This window comes from Cetorhinus maximus, chromosome 7, assembly GCF_964194155.1.
Source record: "Cetorhinus maximus chromosome 7, sCetMax3.hap1.1, whole genome shotgun sequence".
Taxonomy (NCBI): Eukaryota; Metazoa; Chordata; class Chondrichthyes; order Lamniformes; family Cetorhinidae; genus Cetorhinus; species Cetorhinus maximus.
This window is the reverse complement of record NC_135885.1, coordinates 70,565,465-70,578,828: the sequence shown is the minus strand read 5'-3', so window position 1 is coordinate 70,578,828 and position 13,364 is coordinate 70,565,465.

The following is a 13,364-nucleotide window of genomic DNA, read 5'->3' as shown; positions in this document are numbered from 1 at the left end:
TATAATGATGTTTGCATTCCTCTTCATTTAATTTCCTTTTGTTTCTCTCTTACCTCGGTGGCTGGTCAGTCCTCTTTCAATTCTTCAAACAAGAAACAGTTTCTGTAAGACAAACATTCTCAGCATTCCACAATTGTATGCACTTATTGAGTGTTACAAATGTATTTTGACTAGCTCAGCAAAATCTAATCTCAATGTATAATTGTAGCTAATAGGTAGTCTTGGTAACTACCGGTGAAGTACTGATTGGGCAATGTTAATTTTAACATTACTTTCCAAGATTGCAACAGTGTTGTTGAAGCGTTTAACCACGTTAAAATGTCATATACATAAACGCGGGTAGCTGTTGTTAGCCAGTCCAAGTCAACCCAATACAATATCTTCTGATGCTTTCGATACTCTCTAGCGTAATACCCCCTAGATTCTTGTCCAATGCTGTTTTGTGCATCTTTGCCAGGTGTGACTATGGTCAAAAGGCTTGGTCAAAAGGAGAGCATCATCTAAAATCTGGGAACATCAACTTCTACGAGCTTTAATAACTTTATAGAACTTGAGACTTAACTAGCCATTAAGGAACGCTTATTGAAAATAATGGGTCCTATCTGTACAACGCTAATGCTACAGAAGGATCTCCAAACTCGGGCATGCGATAACCTGAATGTTTATTTCAACTTGGTATCCCGTTTAGTCAATAGACCAAAATTTATCGGAAACAACACTCTATCCATTTCCTGCTTATAAAGTAATAGTATTTACTAACAAAAGCAGGAAAGAAGTCTAGGAAGATTTGGGGATTTATTTTGGCATTTCCTCGAATTAAATACTTCAACAACGCTCTCCGACGTCTACTTTCCACAATATAATACAATTGGCGTAGAATCACATTGAAATCCATACCAACGAACACTTTATTAGCTGTGTTGTTTAAATTCGTGGAGATCTTCCTAACCCTGGTCATATTTGCCTAGCGATAAACAATCTATAGATTTGTCAGTGGAGGATCCTAAAGCTATCTGTCTCTCTAGCTCCTGACTTTCTTAGACACGCTACTTCAGAGAGAACGTACGCCGCTTGTTTTTTGATATAATGATGAGCATTTAAGCTAAATGTGGACATAAATAGCAGAATTTACATTTCCACACTGTCACAATTAAAATCGGTATTCGCGGGCATTTTTGGCTGTGTTGCATCCCTCCGAGTCGCCCCCTTTGCGGCGTGCGGCGGGATTGTCCAACACAGGGCATGGCTGCACTGTTTTCATTACATTAATGTATGCCATGGAGGTCGATTGTGTGTAATTACCAACAGAGATGGCCAGGGTCTGCTCCAGGAGCACTGGTCCTCGGCACGGCTCGTTTAGTATGCGTGTCACATCGCACTGCCCATAGGAGGCAGCTGATGATGTGTGCGTGTGTGTGTGAGAGAGAGAGGGTGTGTGAGCTTTAGTGCACATACTTGGGAGCTGCTTTTGGAGAGGAGCCTTCGCAGCCGCAGCCGTACAGTGCCCTGCCTCTCAGTCCCACTACCACCAACTACTACTGCCCGGAGGAAGAGGAAAGCACCGCTCGTGTCAGCGTTACCAAGACCCGGTGAAGAGGTGCTGTCACATTTGGTGACTCCAGATGTGCTCAACAGTGACCTATTGACAGATACAACGAAAGCCTCAGCAACACTGGTTTTAGAAGACAGACTGGGGAAGATTTACCAGTCACAGGAAGAGTCAACAGTTTAACACAGGTATGTAGTCCCGTGTTCTAGAGTTCAATGTTATCCGGATAGTTCAATGTATAGACCTGTCGGTCTCATGTAGGCTTGATACATGTTTTCTAAGCGGCAGACATTAAACAAGACATTAATATCATGTCTTTTATTGGATGAGCCTTTAGCTATTTTTTTTTTCGCCCCAGTGTGGAAACATCAGTGAGACTTTAGTGTCAGCGTGAGACTCGTTGGGACTTTGATGGAATGCTGAATGTTCAAGATAGAAACACATGGCGGGGCAGCTGAAAATCTGTTCACTATTCAAGCAAGTTGATCATATTTATTACTGCAATTTGCACAAAAAATAGCCCCACAGTTGGTTTTGATTTAATGTTCTTTTCTGTAAAATAGGCGTAACCGTGTGATCTTTCACAGTTTGAGAGTGCAATGTCCCCAGTTGCAGGCTCTCGCAATAGCACATGTTAGAGACCGCGTTTCCGCGAACCCTCCCTTCTGTGTGGAGACAGATGCCGCCGGCTGTATCACAAGAAAAGACGCTGAATGCAACCACCCCATCCCCGCCCCCCCCCCCCCCCCCCCGCGCCCCAAACCCCTAACATTGGTCAATAACTGCTTACCTGCGGCAAGGTCATCAAAGAAATCGGAGTGCTTCCGTCAGCTCCAATAGCGGCTTCAACATGTAACACCCGCAGGGTTGTCACCTCGGCTGTCAGTTTCCGATCAACAGACGTTTATTTCCATTTATAACAGAAACTTTTCAGGTCACATTGGATCTCTCCCGTTTGGAGACTATACAGCAATTCATTATTTCAGGTAGATACAGTGTAGAACTCTTGAAGTGCTATGTTTTATGCAATTCCCAGACCACATCCCAGTAATCCTTTTATTGTCACTTTCAATTTGTCAAAGAGCAAATGAGCGAGAAGTGATAAACAGGACCTACCGTTTTATATTTTCTCGATGAAATAAGTCTGCTCATAGCTGGTGCATTACGTTTATCGAAATTCTGATTGAAAGTGGTCATTAAAGAAAGCTATGAACACGTGCCTGTCTGATATGGCAACAAATGATTTATAAAATGCACTTAACATTTTATTTGCACAGTAACCCTTACAGTGAAATTGACAGTGTTTCACTTAGATGAATTAAAAATCTTAGAAATAAATCGGAGCACTAGGAAACAACAAATCCAAAAATAATTTAAAATGTTAAATGAATTGTGCTTAAGTCTAATAGAACCTTCTAGTCAAATAACTGAAATATTAGATGCAGCATAACAGATATTTACCAACAACTTTGGTGTATAGTGTTATTACAAAATTCATGTTTTAGAATAATTGGTATGCTTTGCATGCACAACATGTATAGAAAATGAATGGTAAGACTTGCAGCCTTCGTTCAATGCTGACATCCTATAATGAAGTTTCCCCCCTTTGGAAAGCTGATACACATGTCAAAAGCTTTATGAGATAAATATGCTTGCATAGACATAAATGACTACAAATTAATAGGGAGAAATGTTTGGATAAGTTTTAGGTTACTTGAGATGCAATTAAATGGCTGTGAATTAGTGGCATTATTTTAGATTGATAATTTATTTTAAAGTGTTTCAATTCAATATACCAGTTCTTGGGTTACTTCAAATACTGCTTTATGCCTCAACATGAAGGCATCCAAAATAGTTGCAGAAATTTTCAATTATGTATTAATTGCCAGTCATTATTCCACCAAAACAATGTCCCTGTGCTCCTTATTCAATAATCAATACTTGTTGATGTGCTGCATGTCCACTACTGATTTCATTATTTGCAGAATCAAATCCCAGTAGTTTAGCATACAACCTATGCTTTCTTTACTGCAATGAATACTAAGTGTTCAATTAGACTGTATATGAATTCAGTTTAGCAATCGTGAGTGGTCAATAAATAAACCTTCCTCCTCTAGTGGTCGCACTGAATTCTGTGAAGAGAGTTGGTATTGAAGCTATTCCTGTGCATTAGCACTTTTCAGCAAAGCCAGGCAGCATCTGAATATAAATAAGGGGAAAGAAAATATTCTATCAACAGAAAGTTGCAAAAACAATCTAGACAATAGGTTTGGGTATGTAGACCCTTTTCTTTTTTTAATCAGCTTATTGTAATAGACTTAATAATATAGCTGTAAGCACTTTGTTGAGTCTTGTGGGAGATTATCACTTCAGTGCAGAGGACTCCTGCAGATCACTGGGTCTGATTCGCAACAACTCTATAGAAATTGAATTTCTTTATACACATCTCAACTCATTTTTCTCTAAAAGATTTTTTTAAGATCTGGAAGGACATTATATGAATTATATCCAGCTTCTTGTCTCTATGGTTTGGAAGCTTTCATCTGTATACAAGTGTCTACTTTCCTCTTGCAGCAGACGGCTACAAATTAAGATTGCTCAAAAAAGATGCAAGTAATATCAATTTCCTTGTTTAGTTTTCCTGCTGCACAAAGGATGAAAGACAAAGGATTGCAGCTGTACTGCCAAAACTGAAGGATAATAGAAATTAGTGAAATATATTTAGTTTGGGTGTGTACTGTACTAATATCTCCTTTAGTGTGATGCTTTCATAAAGTTAATACAGTACAAAATACAATATAATACATTTATTTATTGAATTTGAATAATTTTTCCAACAAGTTAGTGGTTGATTTTCTTTCCCTCATTTTCATATCCCAGTCCATTGTCTGCTACTTTCACAATATGCTTTTAGCAGTGGGTGATACGGTCTGGTCTATGGATGTCTGCGTGGGCACCATCAATTCCTCTCATACTGCTTGACATAGGTCCCCCATGCTGAACTCTCTATTGAACAACCAGGCCGAGGATCAATATTGGCTGACATTGGGATCGGCTTTGGGTCCTCAACATGGGAGACAAGTGTATTTGAAGAGCTTGTAGATTATCAATTATTATTCACACAATCACCATGAGTTAGAGAGTATGGTAGCAAAATACTGTATTTCGTAACAATTTGAGACACATTTAGACAAATTCCAGTAATTTCGGCAGCTTTTACAAAAAATGGATAGAATTGTAAAATCAGATCCAGAAAACACTGTTTCAAAATCCATGAATCTTGTAATAAAAGCAGAATTTGACTGGTACAATCATAAACCAATTTCCTTAGTTGTAAATGGATTGAATCGCAGAATGAATTCCCAAGACACAAATAAAAATACTACAATCCTATGCAATATAATGGAATTTGACCCATTCACTCATCAGTAAACCAACAACAATTGCTTATGAGTAAAGTGCACAATAATCACAAGGATTATTTCAAGGAAAAATAAGAGTCAATGGAGGGAGAATGTAGGTGACCCATTCCCATGACGTACCTCTACTCAGATTCCCCTCTAACCTTTTGAGATTGGACAGAAATCAAAATGACTTTTTCGAATGTGTCAATTTATTAACAGAATACAATAATTTTGAAGCATTTAATGTGTTACACCAATCGTTTTAGTGACGTTTGTTACAGTTTACAGAATTTTACAAAACAAATTAATAATGAAAGATATATAGTGTGTATGTTGTAAGAAGTTTTAATGGCATTTGTGCTTTATGAACTACTTAACATCATTATATTGTAAATTATTTTGTACATCTTATTATCGTATAAGCTCCTCTGAATAAAACATTATTCTGCACTTCATATTTCTCCAAGGTCTCCCAGTAAGCTGTGTCTTTTTTAAGCAAGAAAACTTGGTTGTGACCAAGGGCCATCACTTAAGAAACCTGTATGAGCGAAGTCAGTATTATTGAACTTCTCATGTTATGATTTACTGCAAACAAAGTATCAGGTGAAACTATGCAGCTTAACACTTGCTTCTTTTATGTATATCACTTGCGGAATTGGCCAAGGCCACTATTTTGCAGGAGAACTGAGCAGGTTGGAACTGTGGCCCGTGGCACCTGCAGCTTGACTTTGTTTCTCAGGCAGCACATGATCAAACAGCAGACATGATGGTTCTCTGTTGCTGCATCCATCATTCATAGTGACCTGAGCTGATATTTCAGCTGCTATAGGGAATTAACTTACAGTTTATATATTTAAGATGACATGCGACTCATTTAGGACTTAATTATTGAATTGGAGCAGAATAAGTTTATTTGGAAATAACTGATACCTGACAACTTAATGGCCTAACCACTTTACCGAATAATTGCTGCTCCGTTTGAAATAAAGAGTAGCAAGTGACACATTATTCTACTTAACATTGTGCAGAAGGGAGTGGAAAAATTTATTTTCGTGTACCTTCAAACTGAAACTGCCATGCAATTGATGCTTTGAGGGGTTAAATGGAGATAAAGTTGTTGACCTGGTCAAAATAATTCCTATGCTAAAAAAGGATAGATAAAACCCAAGGTTCAGAAATCTTCTGATGGGGTAACTGTCAGGCAAGCTTTAGATCTAGGTGTCCCAGTACTGAAGAATAATAAAGATATTGGACTGTCAAAGAGGAAGCTCAAAATACCAGGAGTTTAGTTTGGGGATTCCTGATTAAAATTGACATTTATGCATATAACTACAAGACAGGTGGAAGACTTGGAAGATCTACTAGAGGGAAATTGAATACTGAAACTAAGAAATGTCCAACTGGGATTCATAGAGCCAACTGTGAAAAGATTGAGCCACAATATATGTTGATAGGACTCCTCCTATTGGTGATCCGAAGCTTTCTTTCTGATGGTACTTGTATGTATCAAAAAAGGGAATGATTAGTAACCAGTTAGCTACCGAACTGGGTTATAAACCAGGGAGAATACTTACTTTATCTGCTTCAGCCTACAACAAATGCATTGTAGTATAGGGAACAGTAATCAGAACTGTTCGAACAAAATTACTGAATGCATAGAAATACACTGATGGTCCAATAAGAGGTTTCTTGTGGAACTTCACTAGAAGTGACTGAATCGCTGCATATAGCAGCAATATGGGCAAGAACATTTTTAATACATTGTCTACAAATGAAAGCAAGCACACATCTGGAAATGTCAGGGTAAATGTTTGTCTTCTCTGGCCTCATGCTGGCAGAATGGATTACCTCCCTTTTAAAGGATCTGGCCGATTTTCAATTGCTTGATCTCAATGGAATAAAGATCAGATAGGTTCTCTAAGTGGCATCACACCCACCCCAATCAGATTATTGCCCAGGCTGTGAAGTTGAAAATCTACCCTATAGTACAATTTATGGGAGGTTTCAAATAAAAGCCCTGGTCCCTTGTCTTCAATAGAAGTCTTGGACTGCAATGATCAGCTCAGAGAGTGAAGCAATGCCTGAACCATGACTAGATCTTTTGAATGTAAGTCAAATCTTATTGATGCAGAAGACCAGCAGGCTGCAGGATATAGGGAGGGTTTTTTTATTTCTTGCCCAGCTGGAAGGAAGGAAGAAAATAGAAGAAAGGCTGGTTTTGGGGTTGTTTTGGTCATAAGAATAGGTTCAAATAAGAAGCTAGGTGGGAGTGCACACCATGATTTCATTTCTTTTGGAAAGCTTCTATTCAATAATGGAAATGGTAATTTCACACAAGGGTAAATGCTTTACAAGTATGCTTCCTGCTTCTTGGAAAAATAATGGTTGAGGTAACAGAGACAATTTTACATCTAGAGAGGAATAATAAATAACAGATCTGGGTGGTGTGAAGACCTTCGAAGGAATTGTGCTATGTGGCAAGAGGAATGACTTTCTTCATCCATGTACATGGATAAAGTGGAGCTGGATTGGTGACCGTTGAATAAAGAGGATAGTGTACAGCTATGAGATTCCCTGTATAGTCTCATCATTCCCACTAATATACTACCATTTACATTAATCTACAATAATTTGATGCTTTGGAGTTGTACAGGTAAAGTACAGGTTGAATTTTGCTTTCATAAGGAATGTTAAAGCCATATCTGTCCAGTACACAAATATATGTCAAATATGCATTATATGGTGTGGGAAAAGCCAGTTGCATCTTTAAAAATATCTCATGTTTGACCCAGTGTCCCATGCAGTCCTCCAGCAGCAGGTGGAAGATAAATCTTGAATTTTATCTGGAATGTAAATTTAGCTCCAAAATCTGTGCAATTGTTGATTTTTAAAAAATCACTAAACCTATCTTACTTGAAGGAACGAGGAAAGGTTGCCCACTGGCACCTTGTTGTAAGTAAGATTATGTTGATTTTTCACCTGGGGATCGAGTAAGCCCTGGAGCTTTAATCACCATGTTAAGCACTCGGTTAACTATTGGAATACAGCATTGGGTGCTTTTAAGTGTGATATTATTGCTTAATTGCATTAATCAAGAGGGGTTCAAAAGGTATTGGTTTGAACATACCAATAACATCTGACTCAGTTGTTGATTCATATAGTGCTTGAGGTCCTGGGGGTGCCACCTTCACTCAGGATATAGGACCATGTTAAGGTGTGAAGGAAAGTTTTCCTTTCTCATATTGGGTCAATCTCAATGCAGATTAATGTTGTGACACATATGATGTGTTCAAACAGTCCTTATGCTTACGGAATAATCTGTAGACATATTGGCCTGGATTTTAGCCTGGACACGAGTTCTGTGCAGGGGTGGGAGTACAGTGGTTGGTGGGGGCTGTCATTGTGAGGTCAAGAAGCAAGAAAACGCGGGTTTCCAAAATGCCCTGCAGCAGGGCTCTTGTAAATGGGTTCCCACCCAAAGGCAACCTGATTGACAAGCTGGAGGCCCTCATGTCGCCCTTTTGGGAACCTTGCTTCAGAGGGCTGAGACGTAGGAGAATAGATCAGCATATTGGGTGAGTGAGAAAAATCCTGATGGGAGGTGGTTCCAGATCATGTGGCGGTTCCATATTGCAGCGACAGGGGCGATGGGTCAGATGATAGTCCTGATTTGGTGGGGTGGTGGCGGGGTGGTGTTCAGAAGGTGGTCAGGGTGGGGGAGAGGGGAGTGGATAGATGACTGGGTGGGGAGGGGTTTACCATTGAGTCTGGAGGAAGCTAATCTGCTCCTTCTGGCCCATAAGCAGTGCTGTAAAAGCACTTACTCATGGATTCAGTTCCACTCAACTCTTTAAAGTTGCCGTGTTTTCTGAAACCTGGGATACTCAGTCGTCTGCTGTTAAAAATAGGATGACCAATAAAATGAATACACACAGCCTGAGTACATTATTTAAATGACCAATCCACATCCTGCCTGTGGATTGATTGCCCGCCTCTCATCTCACCAATGTTAAAACTGGAAGTGGACAGATTTGAGACAGGTCCTGATTTTTTACCACTTTACCCTCTGCTCCATCCCAATATACCCACTTTTGGAAGTTAAAATTCAGTGCATTATGTTTTTAGCTCCATTATGAGAAGTCTTCAAGTTAAAGTGCATCATTGAACTGCAAATTTATATTTGTACTAAAAGTTTTACTGGCATTTTTGTCCAACATTTTGATGCTTTATGCAGTCCATTATTATTTACCATATACATTAAATTATGGCATTTGATACATGTCGGCATGTTGTGCTAAATTTCTGTGCATTGCCTTATAATAACACAAACATCAAATTTAAGTTGACATGGTTATTTTCTTTTAATATTTAAAGCCTTCAAGAACAAGTTACTTTGGTGTCAAATGTCTAATTGCAGCACGGTCAACTACTAAAAATGCACCAAAAGCATCTAAAAGTCAGTGGCCCAGATTTTGCAGTCAGCAATGAAGCAACAACACTTGCCGTTGGACTTGAAGAAAAGTGCTCACAAAGATCTACAAGCCTCTGTGTCATGGACTTCCCCTTTCCCAATGTCACCCTAAATCTGGAACTAAGTCAAGGGGATCTCCTGGCATGTAGCTGCTGTGATGTGATCATACAGGGTAAACAGCCAATCACATTGAAGTATTCTCACAGACAGCAAATCATGAATTTAAAAGTGCTTCATCCTTCACTTCTAATTAAAATTTTCATGTGGCAAAATAAATTGTGATTAGACTAAAATATAAGTTAAAATAAAGATAATGTTCTAAAAGAAAATCTAATGAAATGTGAATTTTTATCATAATAGATAAACTTGTCATTCCACAAAATAAAATTAGCTTCCCAGGGCCAGTAAGGGTAATTAGCAATAATTATGAAGGTAGTATGCCATTAAAAATAACCAGTTGAACCTCATTCAACAAGGTGTAAATTTTACAAGGGTTTTCATAGTGAGACTATGGGCAGAATCCTCTGCCTGTCGGGTGGGCTGGTCGGAGCGGGTGCAGAGCCGGTTGCCATCCGCGATTGGCTGCGCACCGCCATTTTACGTGTGGGGCCAATTAAGGCCCACCCAGCATGACGCACGCCCAGTAGTGCTCAGCGCTACATGTGCATATGAAAGAGCGCAGAAATCTCCCTGAAGCACGGAGCTATCTCAGGGAGATTAAGTTCAGATTTAAAGTTTAATTTAAAGAAAGTTAAAAATCATTTACACATGTTTATGAAATGTTTAAAAATGTTTATTAATTTAAGAAAACCTTCATGAAACCTCATCCCACCCGTGGATGAGGCTTCAAGAAAAACATAAAGGCCGCTTTGGCTCTTCGCTGCCCACCAACCTTAAGGTTGGATGGGCAGCCCTGTTAATTATTTAAATTGGTTTTTAAATGGCCTTAACAGGCCTTTGACAGTTTGGCGGGTGCGCAGCCGCTTCCGGCACGCAACCGCCAAACGGAAGATCAGAATGACGTGTGGTGATGTCAGGACGCATGCCCAACATCACCGCGTGTCATTTTATGCGTCAGCGTGCGGGGCCTGCCCCCACATGCCGATGGGAAAATTTTCCCCTATGAGCGTAAGAGAGGAAGTTGTCCTCAACTTATAGATTTCCTGTTGATTGTATTCTGGGGGTGTTCAACTTTCTAGAGCAGCATAGAATTACTAACAGCAACTTATGGGCTTGATTTTCATGCTCCCCCACCGGCGAGTTTAGAGGCAAAGCGGAGCATGTAATTGAGGGAATGGGATTCCCTCTGGGTTCCTGCCTGCCCCGACTTCACAATAATTTTATGCTGGGATGGGCAATGCATCACCCTTGTCCCAAATGAGGCACTTGTGTGGCCAATTATTGGGCCGTTTCCCACCCAGCCTCAATTTTAAGGAGTATTTACCTGGCATGAGGGAAGCCCGTGAAGGAACGAGCCTAAGCCTTGGGCAGGAATGGGGAGGGACATCTCCATCAGAAGCCCCCTTCTGACTTTGGGCACACTCCTTAAGGCCCGGTGGCCACTGGGTCTCCCTCCCCCACACCGGCCTCTCCCCCAACACCCCAATCACCCGCGTTCCACCCCACCCTCGCTATCCCCCGGCATTCCCTAGCCTCCCCATCCAGGGATCATGTAAACTTACCTTGCCATCCAGTCGCAGGACCTAGGCTCAGGCATCTTTCTGAAGTTTCTCTTCTGTCCACTGCAGCTCTTGTCGCTGCAGGGACAGGGACTAGAGGGCTGTCATCCAATTAGATTGGCCAGCAGCTCTCTAAATTGGGAATTCTTCCAGGCTGAGGGGTGGAAGTCTTCCCTGCAGCTCATTAACACTTCTTCAAGCGTGAAATGGCTGCAGGTCAGTCAGAGTCGACTCATCGGATGCCAGGAAGGAAAATCCCGCCATTGGAAATATTCAGGCCCTAGTTCACTATTATTCTGTGCACATGTGGACTCCTGATGTTGTCAGTTTCAGTGGAGCAATGACAGCGAAGGCAGATTTTCAACATCATTACCAGCACAAAATCTGGGAAAGCCAATATTTCCTTAAGGTGGTGTGTTCCCCAGAAGATAAAAAAACAAAATTCCCTGCACAACTATCCATATCTGCCACATTGTTGTGTTCATGCATTCTTGTGTTTAGTTTTTCCCCCTGCAGTATATATAAAATGTAGATCATGGCATATAAGTCGATCTTTGAAGCCTCAAAAAATCCTTAAAAGATCAGGGGTTGACTTATACACCGAGTATTATATGTGAACCGTTGGTCTTTGTATAGGTGGTCACCATTTTGAAATGTGAAAAATAACACCAGTGATTCAATGTGTCACGTTTCATTATTGAATGAATTAATTTGACAAGGATACCCTTAACCACAGTCAAAAAAAAGACACCAAATTCATTGTCTTCAGTATCCAATGTAAAGAGTTCATTGAATTCACTGAGTCACTTTGGGTATGGCATTCTCGTAAGGATCACTATCTGATGATGAATCACTGGAAACTGGCAATTTTGCCATCGAGGTCTCTTTGTAGTCTCTGAGCGATCTTGGTCTTCTGTCACAACATTAGATATTTTCACTCCATAAAACGGCTATACCAACTAGCTGATTCTCTGAAATCTTTGCTGGACTCAGGGTTTGATTTGATCCACTTAAGTGTATTTATTCACTGCATTCCCAGTGATGATGTAACCATTCTGATGATTTGCAAGGACAGAATCCGAAACAGATCAGGCCAGTGGCTGGCCCTTGTTCTCATGCTACATTTGGTCTTGGGCATCTTTTTCAGGGCGGATTCCTTTATCTCCCATTCTCACATCAGTTTTTCACTAACACCGAATTCTCGCGCTACAGCACAGTTATTTGACGAGTTAACAAATGTTACGGCTTTTAGTTTGAAACCAGCTTTGCATTTCATTCCTTTTGCTGGAGGACCCATTTCTGTTCGGTGTTCGCCACACATGGTCTGCTGTTTGTGGGTGTGTCTTTAATCCCTGTGTATCTTCTTGGCAACAATGGCCCGTGCTTGATCCAATGCGTCAACTAATAATGTGAGTGTTGCATGTCCTAGCAGAAAAATGGGGTTGACTTATATGCCAAGTATAAACATGATAGTTGGTGCTGAGAAAATAGGGTCACCTTATACACCAGGTCGACTTATACACTGCAATTTATGATCCTGGGATCTTGGTTGGGCCTGCAATTCAGCATAAATTCATGTCCTATTATACTCTCACTGTAATTGCTTGTTTTCAAATGTTTCAAGCAAAGCCTGTAGGTTTGTTTTTACAGAAAAATTAACTGATTATATAATTTGATCCCAAAACACTTGAATTCCATGTGATAAAATCAGAACGTACCTTGTATTCAGGTATGTTGAGACTCAGGTTTTTTTTTAGATATGCCTGCTTTTTTTGAAACTGTTCATCAATGTTTACTGCTTTTCTGGACTGGCATGAATAAGGATAATATTAAATATGTATCAGTATCAGAATTATAAAAGGGGGAAACTGATGTGCTTGTTCTTAACAGTAAATAAATCATTTTGCACGTTCCTTTTACAGAACATAATATCATGGCTTGAAATATGTAATCATTTTTGACTAATGAAAAGAATGACTTGAATTCGTATAGCGTCTTTTCATATCTCTTCAATGCCTCAAAGCGCATCACACAGAATACGTTTCTTTAGTACAGTGAATACAGTTAAACAGATAATGCAGCAGCCACTTTGTATTTAATAAGATCGTAGGAACCGCAAAGAGATGAATAGTAGCTGTTACACCTTTTGGGTCTTTTACAGAAAAACTAAAATTGAAAAGGAAGTGTCAGTCATACACGTAATTCATGAAAACATACAGTTTTTATTATTTGAATTGTGTGGCTTGATTCCAATACAAAAT